Genomic DNA, 18,716 nt, shown 5'->3' on the forward strand with positions numbered 1-18,716 from the left:
TGGGGAAAACATCTTCAGTGTCCCAGTATCAAGCAGCAGTGAAGTAAATTTATTACAAGTATGCAAACTATTTATAAGACTATAGGACACTAGGGAAGGAAAAGGAAGAATGAATCTGTATATTCTCTTAGGCTTCAGATGAAGGGTTAGCTGTCGTTTCTGCCTAACAAAGTGGAAAATGATGGTAACTCGGAGGATCACAGCGATTAAAGTAATGAAAACACTTTCAACCAAAAGTAATGACAAATGGAAGTTTGAAATGATTAAAACCGATAAAAATATGTCCCTTTCTGAGCAAATTTAAATAAATAAATAAATAACGTTAAATAAAATAATTCGTAAAAATATGATCATAGAATGAAGTCATACACACCTAAAATTATAATTAATATAGATGAAATAAATTTATCCATTAAAAATATTTGTTAAATGGGGACCAGCAGTTAGCGTAATGACTATGTTGCTGGACTCCCACCCGGTGGCTTAAACTCACGCTGGATGCGTGTGCATGCGTGCCCAAGATCCCAAGAGGAAAAGGGAGGAGAAGGGATTGTGGCGTGGCCATCCCCCCTCAATGCACAAACAGCCAAACTCCAACTCTGAGAATAGAAAATAAACAGAAATGACAATGATCACACTGAAACTATAACTTATATTTCTTTCCCATAATTGTCAAATGGCTAGAGCATAAGAATTTGTTCTTTCTCTTCCAACGATACAGTTTATCTAATTTATTTATTTTTTCTAATTCGGTATAGAGCATGTGCACTGGAGATGAGGGGAAAACAGAGAGAGAGAGAGAGTGAGAAAGCACCCTATGGGGAGATGTTCATGCTGTAATCCCTTCTCCAGTCTCTTGGGATCTTCAGGGTGCACGCACAAGCTCCAGTGTTTTTCAGGCTGCTGGGTCCAGGACTCTCATGGCACAGGTGGCCATGTGGTATCCGGCCTCCTTAACCTTCACACTGCCTGCTGAGCCTAGTTTGCCTAATTCCTTGCACTGAGTTATATAAGCTACAGCTGCCCCCTCTGCCTTTATTTCCGACTTCGTGTAGTCAGTAATTGCCTGCAGCAAATATTCTCAGTGTGCTTCTGGAATATTTTGACAGACTCTAACATTCTAACATGAAATGCACAGTGAAAGGAGGTTGATGCATGAAGGAAATTCAACACACATATTCTCATAATCCACTCCAGCATATAGCTAAGGAGCTCCAGCTCTGGAACAACAATATGAAAAAGCATCTGACGTTGGGCCAGACACACCTGGGTTTGAACTCTTATTCTGGAGAGGGCTCTGCAGGCAATGCACGTAGCCAGCCTGGAGTGCACACGGTGACAGGATGTGTAGGTCCTCACACGGGGAAAGAGGACAGGTGAGGAGTCTGCCCTCTAAAGGAAGCTTTAGCAAATAATTCACTAAATGTATATCCCTGTCCTTAGCCTAGCTGCATGTGTCCTATCTTGGCATATTCAAAGACTCCAGCTATTTTTGACAATTTCATAACAATTTGAAATGAAGGCAGAAAATATTCTTATCAAAACTGCAGTGGCACAAAGTTGAGAATACTAGTAAATTCATTGGAATAGAAGAGCAAAATCAAAATACTTTTTGTCAGACTGAAACAATGGGATGCAATTTAATAGTGTTAAGTGTTGAAGTACTATTTACTTTTAGAAAGTTAACTTCAGAAGTGTGAGCGGGATAATCTATAATGACAATGATTTTGAGGAAAAAGTAGCTGCCTTAAAGATCAACATAAGCAGATGATTTTTATCCTTATTCGGGTTTTAAAAGTGATGAATAAAAGTTATATATATATGGATCCAACACGGGGTCGGCACAGGTCGGTGTCGTGGAATGGCTAAATCAAGCTCATTAACTTACAGATCCATTACCTTGAGATATGATCATCAGAACAGATCTGCTATCTCCACAGCACTTACTATAACTAGTGCTGGGACCAGCAGTTAGCGTAATGGCTATGTCGCTGGACTCCCATGTAGTCGACTGCGGTTCAAATCACATCCCGGACCCGGTGGCTTAAAACTCACTCCAGGCACGTGTGCGTGCGTGCCCAAGATCCCAAGAGAACAGAGGAGAAGGGATTGCGGCGTGGCCATCCCCCCAGGGGGGTGATTTCTTGCTTCCTGTCTCTCTGTCTCTGTCTGTCTGTCAGGCGAACACACGTGCCCTATAGCAAAAAAAAAAAAAAAAAGTAAATTAAATAAATAAATAAATAAATAAATAAGTCTCCATCTGCAAGAGAGAATAACCTGTGTTTTTTTTCCCTCCCCAGGAATGTGACTTCTTGTCATTTTACAGATGTTAAGTTGAAGAAAATTCCTTTCAAATGATATATATTTTTCATGAATAGAAAGAACTAGCCTACAAATAAAGGAGTTAGTTGTGGTAAAAAAATGTAATTTATAAACTAAATACTTTCAGCTAGAAAGATAATGGTGTTAGAAATGGTGGTTAGGTTATAGAACCTGTACCAGGTGTGGGACTCGAACCATGGTCAGGCATGTGGGAGTCCAGCAACATAACCAGTATACCAACTGTTGGCCCAAAAAGTATTTTTATATATTCAAACCCTGTATTAACAAACAACTTACTTAAGTAAAGAAGATGGAAGTTAGTTCAAATTTTCATACAAAATATCAGGGCATTTAACTAAACTTTTGCTTATTCTGTCTGTTTACTGAATCAACAAGCTTGAAATGTTTCATTTGATAATTCCATTCCAAGGGTTGTCAGAATATAAACCTTGTGTTATACATTTTTTGTTATAGGAAACAATATTTGTGGGGCTTTTAAAACATATTGGAGAAGGCCAGCCCCCTAGCTCAATAAAAAAACAACCAGGCCTTAGAATTTGATGGAAAGTGGATGGATATGGAAGGTTTGTTGCTGAGTGGAGCAAGTCAGGCTATGAAAAAGAGACATTGTATGTCTCCACCTAACATATAGACTATCTGCACTCTATGATAGAGACTGAAAGACTGGAGAAAATAAAAGTATTAAAAATTGTAAAGGACACTAGAGACAAAGTGGAAAGAGAGTGCGGGAGGGGAGGAGCGTAGGAAATTTGGGAGGAAATGGAGAGGTAAAACACTTGTGGGACGCAGATAAGGTTTATCATCTGTTGACAAGGATGTGTCTGGTGGTCTCTAGTGGGCTGGACAGAGGTGTATATCATGCTGAGTAAAGTTTCTTCACAACCTAAATGATGTATAGCGATTTAATGTATGAATAATAATAAAAAATATATAAATAATAAATTTTTTTTAAAAAAGAGCTGGAGCGACACGCCCACCCACAGCTCGTATCTCTGCCCTGGTGACATGAGCAAAAGCCATGCATATGTGTGTGCCTGCTCAGAACCGTGACAGGGAGGAGGGGCAGAGCCCAAGGGGTGCAGGTCGGCCATGCCTCACTGGGACTCTTTCTCTCTCTTTCTCACTCACTGTCTCACTTTCTGGTGAGTACATGCATCCTCTGGCTAAAAACGAAAACAAAAAAACACCATAAAAACTGTTTACTTAGAGTTGTATTCGAGGTTTCATTTATTAAGAGGTTTGTAAAACTAATGTACTGACTATAACCTCACTATCTTCTGTTATGGAACTCAGGAGATAAAATATTAATGAAGTTGTTCTTAAAATTGGGAGTACGGGTAAAGGAATTATAGCTTATAAAATATATTCTCTAATACATATTAAAGCTTATAATTCTCTCCAATTCCAACAAAAGTTACCTGAAGTTCATAACCTTTAAAAACAGGAAAGCAGGGGCCAATACGTAGCCTAGTGGTTAAGGAGATATTCTCCCGCATGGTCGACAACAGTTCAAGTCCCGAACCTGGCAGCTTGACAATCATGCCAGGCCCGTGCGTCTGTGCCCAAAGTCCCAAGAAGTAAGTGGAGAAGAAGGGTTTGCACCGTGGCCATCCACCCTGGGGGCGGTTTCTCACTTTCCCTCTCTCTCTCTCTTTATCCAGTGCATTCACAAGCCTCATCACAAAAACCTAAAAAAGAAAAAAACCTAAAAGATAAGAACCTGAAATCATGGAGTTAACCTTAGCCAAAGGGCGGACTAAGGAGCTCCAGGCTGTGCCCCCTTACAGAAGCATCAGGTGAACAGCAACACACCGGTCAAAGTGGGTCATTAGGGGCTACCGACATCATTCAAGGATCTGCAGCAACCAGCCTAGGCCACATGAAGACAAAGCTGCCAGAGACAGGAGGCCACCCCGTGGCAGTGCCACTCACTTCACCCCACCACACCCAGGTCCACACGGCACAGCCAGGAGGAAGCTGCCCGATTTTGGCTGTGTTCTTAGGCATGGAGAGAGACAAGTGGAGCCTGTCTGTAACATCCTGGCTGACTGTGGATTGTAACACTCAGGCTGTGACATCCTGGCTGACTGTGGATTGTAGCATTCTGGCTGTAAGATCCTGGTTGACTGTGGATTGTAACATTCAGGCTGTAATGTCCTGGCTGACTGTGGATTGTAACACTCAGGCTGTGACGTCCTGGCTGACTGTGGATTGTAACATTCTGGCAGTGACATCCTGGCTAACTGTGGATTGTAACATTCTGGCACTGACATCCTGGCTGACTGTGGATTGTAACATTCTGGCTATGACATTCTGGCTGACTGTGGATTGCTCCGTCAACAAGGGCCCCTTTCCCAAGCTAATGCCTCCTTTCTATCTGGATTACTGGTTGAAGGTCACTTCCTGGGTGAGACCTTTATTTAACGCCCAAACTATTGATATAATGGCCACTTGGCATCCCTTACAAAGGGCAACCTGGTACACTTCCTATAACCGTGTTCATTGGTTAGTCACACTGCTACAATGACGTTGCCCATCCGCTAGACAAAGAAACAGAAGTCTAGAAAAGAAACCTGTCCTGTGTAAGCCTACTGTAGCATGGATATGTCCTCAGAATCCCACGTTGAGATATTGTAACAGGATTAGGAGGACAAAAACTCAGTCCAATCAAGGGGTTGCAAGGTATGGCTGGGAAGAGATGAAGATCAAGGTCACTAGGGAACTAGCAGTTAACGTAATGGCTATGTTGCTGGACTCCCATGTAGTTGACCGCAGATCAAGTCCTGGACCCAGTGACTTAAAACTCATGCCGGGCGCGTGTGCGTGCGTGCCCAAGATCCTGAGAGGAGAATGGAGGAGAAGGGATTGCGGCGTGACCATCCCCCCTGGGGGGTGATTTCTCGCTTTTTGTCTCTCTGTCTCTCTCTGTCTGGCGAGCACACGCACCCTATGGCAAAAAAAACCTCTCCAAAAAAAAAAAAGATTGAGGTCACTGTGGAGAAAATCCTGTGGCTAAGTTCTAGTAGGTTTAGAAAGCGAGGGGGTGTGGCAGAGTAGACACCGTGGTGGGCACAGCCCTCTGCTCTCGCCCCCATGCTGTGATGACGTGGGACTCGGGGAGACGTCCACCAGGCATGGCCCTTGACCTTGGACCTCTAACCCCTGAGCTGAGTAAGCTTCTATTTTTATAAATCACCCAGTTTCCAGTATTTTCTGTTATTAGAAAGACAGTGGGCTGAAACACAGCCCCACAGCAACGTGAGCTACGTCTGGCTCCAAACTGTGGACACTCCTTGCTTCCTCAGCAGGGTGGGCAGACTGTGGCCCCTCCACATCTGTACCTGATCCCCAGGCCATGAGAACATGTGTCTGTATGTGCCAAAGGACATTTCCAGATGTGCCTGAGGCTCAGGACTGCTGATGGAGGCATCCTGGATTGTCAGGTGGGGCCAAGCTGATCTCATGAGTGCTTGCAAGTGGAGGAAGGAGGCAGCAGAGTCCATCATAGGATGGGACCGAAGACAAAGAGCAAGGACTCAGGCCACAGAAGAACGCGGCCCACCGTGGCTGGTTCAGAAGATTGAGCGAGGCCAGGGACACGGTCATCCTCCAGGGCCAGGCAATGGCCTCAGCTGAAAACCAGCCAGGAAATGGATACTGGGAGCTTTAACCAGGGCCCTGCATCAGCCCACACGGAAGGAGCGAGGAGCACATTCTCCCCTGGTCCTCCGGAAGGGAGCACAAGCCTGAGCATGTGTAGTTTTAGCCCAAGGAGACCCAGGGGAGACGTCTGACTAGAGAAGTGTAAGATTATAACCCATGCTGCTTAAGCTGCTAAGCTGATGGTTTCTCATGGCCGCCAGAGAAAATGAGTACAACCACGTTGCTTTCCTCCAAAAGTATCTACAAGAGGAGGCAGAAGAGTGGAAGTCACTCATTTTAAGTAGAAAAGGATTAAATCAGAGGCCCAGAAAGGGAATGATAGAATGGAGAAGAGTCAGGAGCCTGCACTCACTCAATTCCTGTGAGCCACGGACCTCCTACCAGCTCAGAGATGCTGACAACTCTGGAAAATACTAAATAACAAAAATAAGAACTAGTGTGAAAACGTTTTCTAGTGCCCAATTTTGCTATTACTATCAAAATAATTTAAATATTGATCGTATTTGGGAGCCAGACAATGCGACAGTAGTAATGCCATGCTCTGCAAGGCTGTCCCAAATGGGAAGGTTCTGAGTTTGTATCTGGCAACCTCCCTGAACACAATGGGCAGGCATGTGTCCAAGACCCAGGCCGGTGGGTCCTGGGGTGGGTCACAGCATGGGGACCCTCGTGGGGTGTCTTTCTTTCCTGTTTTCTCTTTTACTTGCTCGTGGGATAAATAAATTAAAAAATAAACATAGGAAAAGATATTAATCATTTAAAAAATAAAATCAATTTCTAGAATGCAACTGAAATTCATGTCTGAAAAAGAACATTTGTATGTGCCATGATGTTTGGCACAGTTCTGTTGCTGACTGAAGAGTCACTCTGATGGTCCATCCTAGAGAATTAAAACATGTATGAAATAGAAAAATTATAAAGCATAATACATTGATATATATATATATATACACACACACGCACACACCACATATATGTCTATATTTGATAAGTACATAGTGTGATAGTATGATAACTGCTAGAAACCCATATGTTTAGAATGGTTACCTTTGGGAAGTAAAAAAATGGATTTGTCTATTTATACTTTTAGTAATTTTTAAATTTCCTGTAATAAGCATAGAGATGCTAAAAAATAAAGATGAAAGTAGGTTTGCTGCAGAAAAAAGCGTATAGGAGAAAAATTGACATGCTGCACCCACTTGCACAGACCTGAGGGACAAGGGCCCAGATGAAAACCCAGACAGTGTCCTTGAACAGGTAAGGCAAGCAACAGCCAGACACGAGCTGCGAGCACTCGAGGGAGCGAAGTTGGGTACACTCGGCAGTTGGTTTTGCACTCGGCGAGTCTACCCTCACAGGCAGCTAAACATATGAGGTCATTCAAACATACACACTGATTACGAGTACCTGCTGTGGGGGCTGAACAGTAGTCCCCCAAGTTATCTGGCACCAGTTACTATTAGGTTGGTGCAAAAGAACTTGCAGTTTTGCATTGTCGAAATGTGCAGTTTGATATAGGATACATTCCTAAATAAATGCAGTTCTGTTATGCATCATTTTACTACACATTCCTCACTTTTTTTGGCTAATGACTTATTGCTTGCTGTTTATTTTGTATGTATTGCAGACTACAGCAATGTTTCACAAAAAGCAAACTTGAGCCATTTTCTTGTTTGAGTTCAAAATGGGTCAATAAAACAGCAGAGACAACCCACAACACCCGTGTGCAGCCCAGGAGCTGCTAACGGACATAGAGTGTGGTGGGGGTTCAAGAAGTTTTCCTAGGGGATGAGAGCCTTAAAATGAGGAGCGTGTTGGCTAGCATGGGAGGTTGACAGCGACCAACTGAGAAGAGTCCTTGAACGCGGCCCCCTTACATCTACATGAGAAGTGGCTGAAGAGCTCACTGCCCCCCACTTCATGGTGCTTCAGCGTTTGAAACAAATCGGAAAGGTGAACAAGCTCAGGAAGTGGGTGCCTCGTGAGCTGGCCTAAAATCCAGAAGATCGTCCTTTCGCAATGCCGTCTTTTCTTACGATACCGAACAAACCATTTCTCGGTGGCATTGTGACGTGCAGTGACAAGTGGATCTCATACAAGTGGCCATGACAGCTCAGTGAGTGGACTGAGAAGAAGCTCCAAGGCACTTCCCAGAGTCAAACTGGCACCAGCAGGAGGTCACAGTCACTGTGTCGTGGGGTGGGGTCCACGTGGCTTTCTGAATCCCAGCGAAACCATCACATCTGAGAAGTACGCTCAACAAGCAGACGGAATGCGCCGGAAACTGCAATGGCGGCAGCTGGCATTGGTCGGCGGAAAGGGCACAATTCCCCATGGCGACGGCTGACCACGTCTGGCACAACCAGCGCTTCAAACGCTGAGTGAATCGGGCTACAGAGTTTTGCCTCCTCCGCCTGACCTCTCCACCTGACCTCTCGCCAGCCGACGACCATTTCTCCAATCATCTCGATAACTTCCGTGGCAGGAAAACGCCTCCACAACCAGCAGGATGCAGAGGATGCTTTTCCAAGGGTTCGCTGAATGCCAAAGCGTGGACTTTTATGCTACAGGAATAAACAAACTGATTCCTCACTGGCAAAATGTGTTGATTGTGATGGCTCCTATTTTGATGAATAAAGTTTTGTTTGAGCCTAGCTTTAGAGTTTTAAATTCATAAACCAAAACCCCAATTGCTTTCGCACCAACCTCACAGAGCCTGTGGACGTTACCTTTCACAGCATCAGGGGACTTACAGGTCTGGTTTTCACTAGCAGCTGGGAAGATGACCCTGGGTTTCCTGAGAAAGGCCTCAATATATTATAAAAGCAAACGTCCTTACGTCCTTACAAGAGAAAGACACAAGGGCATAGGTGGACAGAGGGGGAGGGGAGGGCAAGAAAAGTGCAGTGCTACGGGGCCAGGAGCCAGGGCTGAGGCAGCCTGCAGGTGCTAGGGGAGCGGGGCAGTGAACCCCCCCAGCCTATGCCCATGGAAACACAACCTGCAGACTCCCTAGTTTCTGCTGTGAAATCCACGTCTACCTTGTGCTCCTGCAACTCAAGGAGGAAAAGATGGGCTGTTTTAAGTGACCAGATGTGATGAACACGAACAATAGGTTGTACAGAAGAAATCCTGCCTCAAGACTTAACGCGGAAAGTTTACCCCAGTTTCCAACCTGCCAGCCTGTCTTCCGGATTTCCAGTTCCATAAAGTTTCTCTCCCTCTATACAAATATGCAGAGAGAGAGAGGTAGACAGGTCTACAGACAGATGGATAAACAGTCTGAGAGATAATAGAGAGAGATGGTAGGTTAGATAGAGAGATTAGCCAGGTATTCACAGATGAAGCCTGCAGCTAGATAGCTAGACTTACAGAAGACAGAGACAGACGGGTAAGCTGTTGGCTCTGTCTCTGGGTGTCCCGGCTGATGGGCTTCCCTTTGGTTTTTCCTTTCGACTCTGGTGTGGCCACTGCTTCATGTCACTGCTACTTCTGGGTTACCTACTAGTCTCTTTTCCTTTTCAGTTACTTAACGTTTCATATTTAGTTAAAATTCTTCGCATTAAACTCGCTCTATTCAAATAACAGGTGTGGTGACTGTGTCTTGATGGGATTCTGGCTGATGCTTTCTCACAATGGCTTTGGAGATTATTAAAAAGTGGCTGGATGCTGTTGGAGAGTTCTCCTGAAAAGAGGATTCTCCCCAGCCCTCCCCCACCCCACTCTGGCCTCTAGCAAGGAGCCCGACACCTAGCAAAGAACATGACAACTAATAGACAAACTTTATGCTGGGAAAATCCGTTCTGTGTGCTGTAAAGATGTACAGGGACTGAGTGTACAAACCTAAGAAAGAAATACGACGTCTGTTGTCCATGCCAAGGCGGGCTTTCTCCTCCGTCCTCTTCTTCCGAAGCCACTGTAAAAAGTTGAGCAGAATGCTCTTCTCCTCATGGGCATCCTCAGATGCTTCAGTTGCACTAAGTGGTCAAATAAGCTAGTAAGGCGTCCACTTCTGTCTTCTCCCAGCCACAGTTCCAGCCTCGGCTAGGCTTCTTCCCTTCGCATAGACTATCTTAGAACATTTAGTATTCATTGGCTTCCCCCCCCTCCAGAGGGGGAAAATGCTTCTCAAGACCTCTGACTGTCTCAAAACACCCCATTATCACACTACTTCAACATGTAATCAAACTATTTTTAGTAAGTAATAACTCATATTTTGCCATATTTTACATATGCTTTGTTAAGCATAATGCCTTCATGGCCTTACTTACGAAGCAAAATAAACCATTTCATGGAGTGTACAAAATCCAGATACAATAGATGGTATTTTTTAAATGTCACAGTTTCGGTCATGGAAACAAATACATACAAAGCACATCTCCTTCAGCCATCCTCCCAAATCTGTCTGTTCAAACGGTGATTAAAATGCACTCAGGTCTCAGTGGGAAGGATTATGTAATTAAAATGCAAATTTCAACATAGGTCAGTGCTCATTAAGTAGTTAAAAATAACTACAAACATTATCATGGCATACTACGAATACCAATTTGTCAGGATATATTTTAAGGCTTGACAAATTAATTCTTCCATTAGGTATCTGATTTCAATTTTTAGATAAAATAAAAATTAACCAACTGAGAAAGTTTTCATATTTGGTATGAGAAAATTTTCTCTTGATTCCTTGTAACCAAATGGAATGATTGTCCTGTAACAGCAGCTGCAAGCATTCTAAGCTGCACAAATATAACCTTCGTCCAGTCGGGTCACATCAAATGCTGCTCTCCTATGTTTCAGAAACATGGTCACTGTTTTTCAAAACAGTTGTGACTTGAATGTCACATAAAGTTTTAAGAATCACAATGCACGGGACCAGTGGGTGATGTGGCCATAAAGGTGCTGGACTCTCACATGGCCGACCATGGTTCGAGTCCTGGACCTGGTGGCTTGAAGATCATGCTGGGGGCATGTGTGTGCATGCCCCAAATACCAGGAGGCTAATGGAACAGAAAAGGATTGTGGTGTGACCATCCTCCCTGAGGGGGATTTCTCACTTTCTTTCTCACTGTCTCTCTCTTTGTATCTCTTCAGCGACCACAATGTGCCCTGTGGCAAAAAACCTGAACAATTTTAAAAATTGCAGTGTCACAAAAAATCACATATTCCATCTATTAACACATTTCTTATTTCCATGTGAAATATTGCATGTAATATGAGAGAGGTCTTCAAAAAGCACATAGAAAATGTGCATTATTTAAAAACTGAATATAGATATCAATTTTTCCACCAAAATTAACCTGTTACTTTAATTCTATATTTCCATAAACTCTAGTGTCACTTAGTATGTGATAAGTTTCATTTTTGTTTTTAAAGTTATTAAATAATACCTAAGTAAATGTTTATTCAAAAACGTCAAACACACACCAATATACAGAAGTGCGAATTTCAGCCCCTGTAAGTCCCAGTGCCTGTTTCCAGACATGCAGGGTTAACAGCCTCATAAACACTACTAAAATTGGAAAAGAAATCTGTGCACATAGTCATAAAAAACTTAAGCAGATGGAATCACTTTGTGAGTGCGTGAGGACTTTATTTAGAACTTTTATTTCTGCTCGTAGAGACCTATTCAAGGTGTCGGTATAAGCCATGGAGTGAGTGTAGTAAATCTGTATAAGCAGTCCTATACTGAAGACGTTTATATTGTTTCCATTTTTCTATCACGTGTAATTGTCTTGTTATTGTTAAAAATACTCGTCAAAAAATGTTGGAAGAAACAGCATTTATAGGACCTCTGGGAGCATGGTGGTTAAGGTGCTGGATTTCCACGTGGCCAGTCACAGTTTAGGTCCAGACCTGGAGGCTTGAAAATCATGCCAAGATGTGTGCCTGCACACCCCAAGTCCCAGGAGAAGGGAGAAGGGACTGCAGTGTGGCCATACCCCCAGGGGGGTGATTTCTCACTTTCCCTCTCACTATTTCTCTCTGTCTCTCTCTGGCAAGTGTATGCACCCTATTTTGCAAAAAAACGTTTGGGGAGAATACAATGCATGTGCAACTTAAATTTTAATACTGAATACGAAATTGCCCTCCAAAAATTGTTTAACAATTCACACTTCCACTGACAGTATATGAGTGTGTCTGAAGATTTTTAATTTATTAAATTAAATATATTGATACACGTTATTAAAATATGACTAGATGAATTAAACCTAATTGTAATATGTGTGCTTCACACAATATCTATATTCACTTATTCACTAAAATAGGAGTGACTATAGCTAAAATGCAGCTTACATTTTCTATCTCTGTGTCTCCGTATGTATTTCACTGGATCATGCCTAAATCATAAATTATTCAATTCATGCTATTTCCTTCAGATCTGCAAATGCATATGCAGTTCAGCATTGCCCTCTACGAGGGGCACGCTCTTGGAAATACCATGAGGTCAAAGATGACGTTCTTTTATTGTTCAAAAGAGACCCCTTCACTTGCTCCAAACTTCAAAATAATGGCATCCTACACTCAGAAAAATTTGAGCCATTAATACGCTACATCTCCAGTTTCAACATATCGGGCTTCACTTCAGACAAGTCTTTCATACCCGTTCCGTGTACAGAACGCGTGGATTTGAATCGCACTAGGTCAGGAAAAGCAGAATCACCAGAATCTTTGCCATGTTCCCGTCATTAGTTTCAAATCTTGCGTTTGGATTTTGACAAATGCCTTTTGCTTTTCCCCAACCTTGAAGCAGAGCCCTTTCTTATTTTCTATGCCCGAGGAGCAGCCCTGATAATCCTAGTGATCATGTGCACAGGGTATTCTTCTATTCCAAGCTTTTGTTATATCGCCTATTGCTCTAACCTCCCAGGAAATTGAATTCTGAGCCTAAATTACTGCTTGCAGTCTGACCCTCACCTGCTCCGAGGTATGCTCATCCCTGAGGCAGCCGCAGGCTGGATAAAGTCCACACCTGCATGTTAGCACCTGGGCACTCAACGAAAGCCTGGAATTGCAGCCCATGACAACAACGCTCTGACCTGAAAAACGTGCCTGCTTGGACTTCCTTTTAATGACAGCTTTGCAATCTTGGCAAGGAAGGAAGAAAGTAAGAAATTTAAAGGTAGAGAGCAGCAGACAGCATAATGGTTAGGTCGTTGGACTCCCACATGGCTGACTGCAGTTCAAATCCCGGATCTGGAGACTTGAAACTCATGCTGGGCATAAGTGTGTGTGTGCCCAAAATCCCAAGAGAAGAATGGGAGAAGGGACTGAGGTGTGGCTATTATTTACATAATAAATATTATTCATATAATAAATAAATTTATACTAACAGCATAAATAAGTGAAATAAAATTTTCTATTTCTTAGAAAAACCTGAACTACCAAGACTGACTCAAAGCTACACAGGAAGAAAACTCCAGAACTAACTTCTTGCATTAATGGTAGAATTTTACCAAATAATGAATTAATACCAGCACTACACAAATGCTTCCAGAAAATTCCAGACAGAGTACTTTTTAACTCAGTCTATACAGCCACTACTTCTCTGGTAGCACATTGTATAAATACCCTACCATTTATAAATTAAATAACTCTTCCAAATACGTGTAAAATAAAATACCACAAATAAGTTAGAAATTATCTTGAAGGGAATAAAAAAATTAGAATATTAAATTTAATTTCATATAAAAATATTAAGACAATAAAAGTAAATGTGAATATCTCTTAAGTACAAATTAAAATAAAAATCTGAATAATGCTTTAGAAAATTGAATCTAACAATACATACAATGCTTAAGACTCTATAATGAATTGGGCTCTCTTCTAAACATGCAAACTTGGCTTAACATTTGAAAATAAATTAATGTAACACACCATAATCATAGAATAAAGGGCCAGAGTCACTGTATAAGTCACATAAAAGGTATTTGAGAACATTTAGCATTTATTTATTTATTTGTTTTTTGGGAGAGGATTTTATTATAGAGCGTGTGCGCTCGCCAGAAAGACAGAGAGAGACAGAGAGACAGAAAGCGAGAAATCATCCCCCAGGGGGGATGGCCACGCCGCAATCCCTTCTCCTCCATTCTTCTCTCAGGATCTTGGGCACGCATGCACACGTGCCCAGTGTGAGTTTAAGCCACCGGGTCCGGGATGCAAACCTTGGTCAACTACATGGGAGTCCAGCAACATAGCCATTATGCTAACTGCTGGTCCCAACAGTTATTTTGCTAAGAACTTTTCAACAGACTGATAATAAAAAGTCATTGATAATAGAAAGTCACTTACTCCCCATGATAAAGGCACCTATGAAAATCACCCAGTTAATGTACTTCAAGTTGGAGTCTTTAATGCTTCCTCGCTAAGCTCAGAAACAAGGTATGAACATGTACGTTCTTACCAATTACACTCCATATGGTACTGGAGGACCTTCCAGTGCCATAAACCAATAAAAAGAAATAAAATGTAGTCATATTGGAACAGAACATTAATATCCTCAGCCATAGTCTATATGACTGTCCGCAGCTCCCAGAGTTTAGAAGGGACCTTCTAAGTTTGCAAAATGGTATAAAGTTCAGTTATGTATCTGTGTACCAGTCAAGAATATTAAAAGGTAAATGAAAAAAACAGTACCATACCCAATAGCATCAGAAAACATACGAACTGCTTAAAGATGAAGCATATTAAATATGTACGATATCGAGAAACTGAAAATTAAAAACTCTGAGAGAAATGAAAGACCTAAAACAGGCGGAGTTATGCGGACTACAAGTTGGCAATGCGCCCACGCTCCTCAAGATACATACAGAGTCAACGCGATCCCAGCACAAACCCAAACACCCTTTAAGAAGGCAACTCGAGTCTAAAGGTCTATATAGAGATAGCAGGTCTTTTACAAGCCTAAATTACTTTGAATAAGAATTCTTTCTATGACACATACAAAGATCAAAAGGTCACATTACACCCCACAAATACACTTAATTATTATTTGTTAATTAAAACTAAATACAAAACTTTAAAAGGAATGGCAAAGATAGAGGCTTAAACTACTTCTGTCGTGACACTGTAAAGGCCGCGTTCAAGACTGTGGCACTTGGGAACCAGCAGTTAGCGTAATGGCTATGTCGCTGGACTCCCACGTAGTCAACTGCGGTTTGCGTCCTGGACCCGGTGGCTTAAAACTCACACTGGGTGCGTGTGCGTGTGTGCCCAAGATCCCGAGAGGAGAATGGGGGAGAAGGGATTGCGGCGTGACCATCCCCTCTGGGAGGTGATTTTTCGCTGTCTCTATTTCTCTCTCTGTCTTTGGCGAGCGCACGAGCACACATGCCCTATAGCAATAAAAAAACCTCTCCAAAAAAAAAAAAAGACTGTGGCACTAGAATTGAGATGTATAAACAGATCAATAAAACAGAACTGAAAGTCAATAAATAAACCCACAGTCTCATGGTCAACCTGTTTTTGTTTTTGTTTTGATAGAGAAATGATAATTCAGTGCAGAAAGAACTGTATATTCAACAAAAGTGTGAATCAATCGGATCCCCCTTTAAAAAGTGGTTTGCTCTACACTTCTCTCTGAAATCAAATATTAATTGAAATAGTAAATATAATGTTAAAAACTATAAAAATCCAGGAAAAATATAGTTGAAATATTTTGTCCTGGGTTGGGTAAATTTTGCTTAACTGTAACATCAAAAACATGACTTACTGACGCTTAATAAACTGAACTTCTACTCTTGGGCAACACGTTTAAACAGATACTTTACTAAACATAGAGGTGGCAAATCAACACGTGGAAAGACGCTCAACACCCTCCGAGGCTAGGGAACTACTGATTAAGACCACAGTGGCTTTTACAGTGCAGCTATCAGAATGGCTAAGGGTGACAAGGCTTTCCATCTAGGGATTCTCACGCTGGGAAATGATAAACACATTTGGGAAAATGTTGCAGCACACATAACCTAAAATGTTCAGCAGCATAGCCTCCTCCAGCTCCTCTACTACTAGGCGTTTACCCAAGAGAAACAGAAGCAGCTGTAATGCAAAGATTCATTCATAAGCACGTATAGCAGTTGAACTGCACTTCTCCAAAACTTAGACTCGCACGGATGTGCATTCACAGGTCAGGCACGACAGTGGGACAGCTCCGGACGGTATACCGCTAACGGGACAACGGGATGACGTGTTGATGCACACAGGCACATAAACAAAGCCACAAATAATTGGACTGTGTGAAAGAAGTCAGAAAACAGGGACCTGCGTTGTGTGATTCTAGTTTTAAAAATTCTTGGAAATGCAAACCCAATCTCTAGTGACAGAAAGCTGAGAATGGAGGGGAAACGAGATAAAGAAGGTCAAGACAGCAGTATTTCTGGCTTGCAGGCTGCCTTTACTCAGCCCAGGTTGTATATGTCTCAGGTTGGAATATGCCTGCAGAGTACGTATGGAAGAGATTTCTTGTGAGCATCTCTGTCTTTTCTTTCTTTCTTCTTTTTCAGTTTTGCTGTAGAGTGTGTCACATGCCAGAGAGAGATAAAGGGAGAGAGGGAGAGAAAGTGGGCATTCACTCCCCTGGGGGATGGCCACACCTGAATCCTTTCTCCTCCATCCTCCTTTCTGAATTTCAGACATGCACACTCACGTGCCCAGCATGATTTTCAAGCCACAAGTTCTGGAACTTGAACTGTGCAGTTGCCCATGTGGGATCCAGCGTGCTTAACCTCCCTCTCACTGTCTGGCCCTTTGGAGAGCATTTCTATGTGATGTAAGTGCTGCAGGTGAAGTGGCTGCTTTTGCTAGCAAGAAAGGTACTAGGGGTTTGGGTTTTACTTTTTTTGAGAGAGAGAGAGAGAGACTTGTGCTATAGGGTTCGTGCCCTCACTGAGAGACAGAGAGACAGAAAGCAAGACATCACCCCTCGAGGGAATGGCCATGCCGCAATCCCTCCTCCTCTACTCTCCTGTCAGGATTGGGCATGCACAAACACATGTCCAGCATGAGTTTCCAGCTGTGGAGTCCGGGACTCTTAACTGTGTCTCACATGTGGAATCCAGCACCTTCACCACCACACCACCTGCTGGCCCCTGGGTTCTGCCGTTTTAACCTTAGCTGGATCAGCATGAATATTTTCATCCCATACCTCAGTATTCCACTTCTACCTGGATGCCCTCACCTTAACCTGCGTGACCCCATGCACTACACAGTACAGGAATTACTTGTAGCAAACGCGTTCTTGGGCAAGTTCGTGTGGTGTGAAGGCCAGAGCGTACCTACGTGAACCCACGTTGTACAGCTCTCCACACACCCAAGCGGTGCCGTACATACAGTCTACATGCTTTCTATGGGACGATCATGAGAGGGGTCTGTCACTGACCAAAATGTCACATGCAGGGTCTACGTGTTTTCTATGGGACGACCATGAGAGGAGGTCTGTCACTGACCAAAATGTCACATGCAGGGGTGACTAGATGGATCTGGCTGTAAAGATCCATCTAAAGCCCCCCTCGATTCACCTAAACTTCTATCTACTGTGTGTCTGTCATCCACTGATCAAACCACTACTCGCTCAGGGAACGTGTGTGGAATAAGAAATGTGCATAGCAGTCAGATTGCTAGACTCCCACATGGCCAACTGTGGTTCGAGTCCTGGACCTGGTGTCTTGAAAATCATGCTGTGTGTGTGCCCAAGATCCCAGGAGGAAAATGAAGGAGATGGGATGGCAGCATGGCCATCCTCCCTGTGGGGGTGATTTCTCACTTTCCTTCTTATTGTCTCTGTCTCTGTCTCTCTGGTAAGCACACATGCCCTAAGACAAAACCTTTGAAAAAAATAAAAACAGAGAGATCCTCCTACTTCAACCTCCCAGAACTGCGGGACTACAGGCATTTGCCAACATCCCCTGGTCTTTGGACCCAACTGGGCCTTGCCCGCAGGCCTACCCATGAAGTCCAGCTGGTGCCTAACCCACCACAGCTGCGCCAGAAAGGGAACGTGTGGCTACACACACTCCCTCTCCTGGGACGTTGGGTTTTATGTTTACTTAAGAAAACCAGCAAGAATTAAGATAGCCCTTTCGATAGTGAAGCCCATGTGTGTGTGTGTGTGTGTGTGTGTGACACAACACGCACACACGTACACAGCACATCCTTGCACGTTTAAGTAACCTTCCACGTGTTCTAAAATGCAGTCGGTTCTGTCCAGGCTGGGCTGCGGGGGAGGTGAGAGGGGTTCCTGGGCCTGGGGGGTGGGGAGGGTGGACAGGGGCCGGTGACCGGTAGAGTCAATGTGTCATGGGCGAGCAGGGCGTCAGAGCCCGCAGAGGCCGCCTGGGTGGGGACATGCAGAAGCCTGGCTCCTGCAGCCACCCCACCTAGGGCTCCCACCGGCGTCGGAAGCCTCAGGAGGAAGCGGCCGCTTTTTCCAAGGTTTGGCTTGGCTTTTGGTCAGCCTCGGTGAAGCCAGTTTACTTTGAACCCAAGGACATCTCTGCTGAAGAAGAGGAAGCAGAACGTCTTAAAAGCATCCATGGAGATCCTCAGGTTTGCAGCCTGGGCCACCCAGACATTCATGAAGGGATTTTGCGCCTTGACTCAGTTGGATTTCATGGGGGTCAGTGCTATTTGAAAACCCCTCTGATCCTGAAAAATGTCAGATGTGACCATTTCATTTGAAAAAGCCATACCTGCTTCTCCTGAACTAGCTCCGGGATGAG

The 18,716-nt window shown here is 43.4% G+C and overlaps 1 protein-coding gene and 1 pseudogene across 1 annotated transcript in view; one reads left to right on the top strand and one right to left on the bottom strand.

Annotated features, from left to right (window-relative positions):
- Positions 1 to 18,716, bottom strand: part of SNTG1 (syntrophin gamma 1) — a 411,039-nt gene that overhangs the window by 162,965 nt on the left and 229,358 nt on the right. The gene's annotated exons all lie outside the window — the stretch shown is intronic.
- The window catches only part of LOC114007629 (pantothenate kinase 2, mitochondrial pseudogene), a 1,164-nt pseudogene continuing 742 nt past the window's right edge, over positions 18,295 to 18,716 (top strand).

The sequence above is a fragment of the Tupaia chinensis genome, unplaced genomic scaffold (assembly GCF_000334495.1).
Source record: "Tupaia chinensis unplaced genomic scaffold, TupChi_1.0 Scaffold000031_1, whole genome shotgun sequence".
NCBI lineage: Eukaryota > Metazoa > Chordata > Mammalia > Scandentia > Tupaiidae > Tupaia > Tupaia belangeri.